Source organism: Podarcis pityusensis, assembly GCF_964106645.2.
Source record: "Podarcis pityusensis genome assembly, chromosome: 2".
Lineage (NCBI taxonomy): Eukaryota > Metazoa > Chordata > Lepidosauria > Squamata > Lacertidae > Podarcis > Podarcis pityusensis.
Genome location: NC_138029.1, coordinates 57,336,627 through 57,342,382, shown reverse-complemented (window position 1 = coordinate 57,342,382; position 5,756 = coordinate 57,336,627). Strand labels below are relative to the sequence as shown.

Below are 5,756 nucleotides of genomic sequence, written 5' to 3'. Positions count from 1 at the left end.
TTAATCATTTCCTTTAGCTTCATGTGTATATATAAGAGCATCAAAGTCTTACCAGGTTCAGAACAAGGAAACTGAAGCACACTGCTAGCACCACAATGCTGCCCCACTGTTTGATCATCCTTTGCCTTGGAGCATACATCAATTGCAAACCAGCACGCAATCCGACCGCGAGAAAAGAACTTATACCGGGTGGGCTTATAGAAACACAGCGTCGTCTGACAGATTTGACACAAAGGGTATGCTATAACTGTAAAGCAAAGTTAACTAATGTTTGACTGAACTTTAAAACATTTGATCATGAAAGAATGCGTTTCTACCAGCTAACCTCGTTTTGTATTTTGCTATTTGCAGACCAAAGTGATACCCAAGGATCCAGCCATGGTAAGAAACTAAACCTGCCATCCGTTGCATGCTTACTTAGGAAAGACCTCCTCAGCTCCACTAAATTCAGTGAACCTTGATTCTGAGTAAACATGCGTATAAAACCAAGCCTTTCTGAATGAATCGGAATTGCAGTGGTGGGCACATGAGAAAGTAAAGGAAATTATAGAAGATTTACGTGTGGAAATGTGTCTTTGGAACCCTGCACTTTTCCCTGGCACAGGTTCAATGGAATTTAGGGCCTACCTGATTAAAAGTTAATAGGTACATAGGAAACTCCTCTTATTATATTATGTTATAGGAAGCTGTCATAATGTGATTCAGACCATTGGTCCATCTAGTTCAGTTTTCTGAGTCATTGCACTGACTGGCAATGGCTTTCCAGGTTTCAGACAGGGTTAGGGATGCTGGGAGTTGAATATGGGACCTTCTGCATACAAAGCAGATCATAGAATCATAGAATTGTAGACTTGGAAGAGATCCTGAGGATCATCTGGTCCAATGTATGCAGCTGTCCCATACGCGGATTGAACCTTACCATTATCAGCACCAAACTCTAACTAACTGAGCTACCCAGGCTGTGCTACTGAGCCTTTCCATGTGTACATTCAGAGATAGTGTCTTCAGAGGTGCAGTATTCAGAGATCCCATGAAGCTGCATCCTTTCTAAAATGCCACAGGGATAGGTTAGGTCCAGTGGTCAGTAAACTTTTTCAGCAGGAGGCCGGTCCATTGTCCCTCAGACCTTGTAGGCGGCCAGACTATATATTTTTTGGGGGGGGGGGGATGAATGAATTCCTATGCCCCACAAATAACCCAGAGATGCATTTTAAATAAAAGGACACATTCTACTCATGTAAAAACACGCTGATTCCCAGACCGTCCGCGGGCCAGACTGAGAAGGCGATTGGGCCAGATCCGGCCCCCAGGCCTTAGTTTCCCTACCCATGGGTTAGGATAATAAGACATGAAAAGTTACATAGAATTCTCCTCTCCCAGTCAATAATGGGCCCTTGCCATTTGCTGAGCCTCTTGTAATCCTCTGCCTTGTTGTGTTCCTAAGGCTGAGACAACTCTTGAAGATGGGGGGCAGGCAAAGGGGACTATCAAAGCATATCTAATTTTTAACCTTGTCTAATTGAACATGTACTTTGACTTTCACACGGCCACTACTTAACTACATTTTGTCATTTAATATTTACAGACATCACTACTTGTCCCAGAAAACTTCCAGGTAAGAAATTAAAACATTATTATTATTTATTTAAAATGTTGAATCATTTCAAATAATGGGTATGGGTTGCTAGAAGAAGTACTTTTGGTGTGTAAAGCAATTGGCATATTGAAAAGGAGGGAACATGGGTACGACATTAGGATGTCCTGGCTTAAAAGACATCCTTGGAAGTGGGTTATTTTCAAATGGGAACCTATCTTTCAAAATAATGGATTTCCCTTAAAATGGTAAAGCATGATCCTGCCAAAGTTAGTTCCCACTTATTTTGAGTGGTCTTAAAAGGGCTTGTGAGGTACAGAACATTCACCTAATGAAATGTCTATCATTTATGGATATCAACATGGCATTCTAAGCCTGGGTCAGGAAAAGATATCTCTTCAGAACAAATACTACTCCTTTAAAAAGTAGGCATGACTTTCCTGAAAATTCTTTTGTGGAAGGCTCTTAGAAATATGTAAATGGGAATTGTGCAAGAATACTGAATTGTGTCTGGTCTTAAATAACTTTGGCATATAGTACGTTATTCTACAGAAGGCTACATAAATCCTCACATACTCTCATTTCAGGAATTTTGTGTAAAGGATAATTTGGATGTATTTATCAACTCATTGGAATTAGTGAGGGCTGAAACTGATGACAACAGGAGCATCAACAACTTGCGCAGCAACCTTAAGCGCTTAAAAGAAGATTTGCTGAAAAATGATGTAAGTAAAGCTATTTTAGTTAACTTTTCAGCAACGGTATATAGGAACATATTTACCCTTACAGAAACCTTACAAAGTTGCTTTCATTTAGCTCCAGTTTGTCCCTATTTGTACATCCTGATTGATCCATATTGCTATAGGGCCTATAATAATCCAAAGGCACAAAATCCAAAGCCTTAGCTATGAAGCTGAAGCACTGTTGTATCAAAGGCAGCCAAACCACGAGGTGCTATCTTATTTGCAGTGGTTATAAACAGGTGTTTATGCAGCAGTAGCAAATTCAACATTCTAAGTATGTGTAGTGTATCAGAGCTGACCAACTCTGATCTATTTACGCTGCTCTGCCCAGAGTGGAGGGGGCAACCCAGTCAGGTGGGCAGGGTACAAATAGATTATTTTTATTTTTATTAATACATAACCTCTCCCAAATCCCACTGTAATTCTCTAAATTCCCATTAGATTTCCCTGACCACATCTTAACAGTAATGTTAAAATATTGGTTGCAGTTGTGGGCTAGAGCTGGGGATCTGGAACCACTCTGATAGTCCTCAGGCACTCCTGAGAATGGCTACAAATCCATCTAACGCATGTGCTGCTCTGGGGGTGAAGGGAACCCTCAAGTGAACATCTGAGTTGCGCAGAAACTTGGAGCAGAAGGTGTGTGGAGTGTTGATGCAGCCCTGGTCATGAGTGGGACAGTTCCCATTAAATATCAGCTGCCATCACATACAAACTGGATAGGTTGTCTTCTCGTGCCACCTTGGGATCTGGGTCCTCAGTCCTATGAACCACTCTGTCAGTGAAACTGCTGGTAGGACTGTTCCATAAGAATAAGGTTCAGCTCTCTACTGTTAGGATTTAGTAATGTGGCTGGAGGGCCAGGAAAATTATCACAAAGTGGGAAATTGTGGTATATATGCTTAAAATACAGATCTGGTTCAAACTTAGTCATATGCAAGAACTAGCAACTCCAGAATATTACCACTTGCATCAAAAGGATACTTCCTTCCATAGGCCTGGATGATCCATGTGGTGTGGACATAGATGTGCTTTCTGAGCTCCCATGCCCTGTCTTCAGTCACCACAGGTGCACATACAGAAGTTAAATTCTGCATGCAGACCTCTTGTTGAGAGAATGGGGCACATATCATTTGGTGGAGCAGAGCTTCCTCCTTAGGTTGTTGGTAAGGATCCAATGTTGATACAGCAATCAAGTTAGGAAAGAGCATTGAGGGAGAAGCATCTGACTTTGTACGTAAAGTGCATATTCTCAGAGTAATAATTTCAATTCCCATCTTTGGAAATAAACCATGATGGAGCTGCAACAGATAAGTTCCACTGGTTGCAATTGCATTTTACTGGTTATTAAGATACTTGATGGTCATGAAGATGACTAATTTGGGGAGGGTCTGCAGCTTAGTGGTAGAGCATTTGCTCTGCATGCAGATGGTCCTACGTTAAATCCCTGGCATCTTTAAGATGCCTTTTGAATTTGCAATTTCCTTGTCACTGGTCATCTGCTACCATGCCTAACAAAGTAATCCTTTGCGTGTACAGAACTAAATTTAGGACTGCAGCCTAAAGGAACTTCTGGTGGTGAAGGTTATCTTCATTAGAAATATTGATATGTTGGGTTAATGCAATCAATTGACAAAAACAACATATTTTTAAATGCTTCAGGAGTAGCCAACATGGTGCTGTCCAGATGTTGTTGACTACAACTCCCACCATTCCTGACCACTGGCCATGATGGTTGGGACTGATGAGAATTGAATTCAACAGTGTTGGCAGGGCACCAATTTGACTGTCCCTGGATTAGTCACATGTGTGTGGTCAGTAATAAATAGCCTTATAAGTTAGTGATACAAGAGATGCCAACTTCCACCTAAATCAGGAATCATGGGACACCATACTCAACATATCTGCCCTGTGGAAGATAATATTTCCGCACACTGCACTCTGGGTGGTTCCAGATAAGTGTTTATTGTGAGATTGGCACCCCTCATATGTGAAGGTTTTCCACAGTTTTCCACCCATCATCGGCATAAAAATGCCAACCCTAATTTGATATTGGATGTTTTTTATTGGAAAATTAATAAAAATGATTTAACAGAAAAATGCCAACCCAGTATTTTTACCCCATTCAATCCGGAAATAATCTGACATTTTTTATTTTTAATAATTGCCCATGACTTGTTTGTGATTTCTCAATGACCCATTGGCAACCTGAAGCCCCTGACCGAAAGCAAGCTGCAAACAATCTAATTTTTCAATGCAAACTTTTTGCCCCACAGGAGAAGAATGAGAATTGTACAGCACCACGCAAAAGTGTTGACAAACTCTTAGAATACCTTGATCGCTTTCTGAAAACCTTGCACAGTCATTTGCGACCCAAAAAAGCAACGCTGTGAACTTGGACCAGGCAAAGGATCGTTTGCTCTGCTGTTCAAGAGGATCTCTTTGACTAATCAAGTGTGTTGAACAAACCAGGACTCTCATCAGTATGTATCATGGAAGAAGAAGAAGAAGAAAAGGAATGCAATTTGCTTGTTAACTTATAACAGTGTGTCAAAGATGAAACTATTTATTTATTTAATTAATATATTATTTAATGTTATCGAATTGTAATACATATTTATTTCTGTACGTGCAATCATTCTAGAAATCCTACTACTTATGACCTCATTTTGCACAGGGCCTTCTCGGTAGTGGCGTCTGCCCTGTGCAATGCCCTCCCAGCAGACGTCAAAGGCAATAAACAACTATCTTAAATGACAATTGAAGACAACTGTTTAGGGAAGTTTTTAATGTCTGATGCTGTATTGTTTTTAATACTCGGTTGGAAGCCGCCCAGAGTGGCTGGGGAAACCCAGTCAGATGGGCAGGATATAAATAATAAATATTATTATTATTATTATTATTATTATTATTATTATATTCAATATTTAATTGATATTTCCACAAATTTCAGCACACAACAAATCCCCCAGACATTTCCCTGCTTTATACTCCCTGCCATCCTCCCTTCACCACCGAAAAATACACCCACACTCCCCAAATTATAAATGATTAAGCAATACCAATATAATAAACAAAAACAAAAACAGGAGAAACGGGGATAAAGAAAGAAAGTGTGCTCCAAATTTTGTCTTTGTCTGATGTGTCTCCCAACTGTTGGGTTTGGGACTCATGGATTAATGGCAAATGGCACCAGAAATCCATCCAGTGAAGACTGGTGCCCTTTGGGATTGGTAGGAGAGAAGGCAGGGAACATTAGATTGGATGGAATCAGAGCCAGTCAGATGCAGAACCAGCTAATTCTATCTTTGTTCCCAGCCTCTTCCCTGCTAGAAGCTGGAGGGTGCTACTCTGGGCTGGTTGTAAGTAGGAAGCTGGCAGCTATTGGGTGGGGGCTTGCTGAGGGCAGTCTGAGCTTT

At 40.7% G+C, this 5,756-nt stretch overlaps 1 long non-coding RNA gene across 1 annotated transcript; it reads left to right on the top strand.

Moving 5' to 3' along the window:
* The first annotated feature begins 356 nt into the window (after positions 1-356).
* LOC308468750 lies at positions 357-5,062 on the top strand. The gene is made up of 4 exons (XR_013981837.1): positions 357-381; positions 1,586-1,615; positions 2,182-2,319; positions 4,614-5,062. It is a non-coding gene; the product is annotated as an uncharacterized lncRNA (long non-coding RNA).
* The last annotated feature ends 694 nt before the right edge of the window (positions 5,063-5,756 follow it).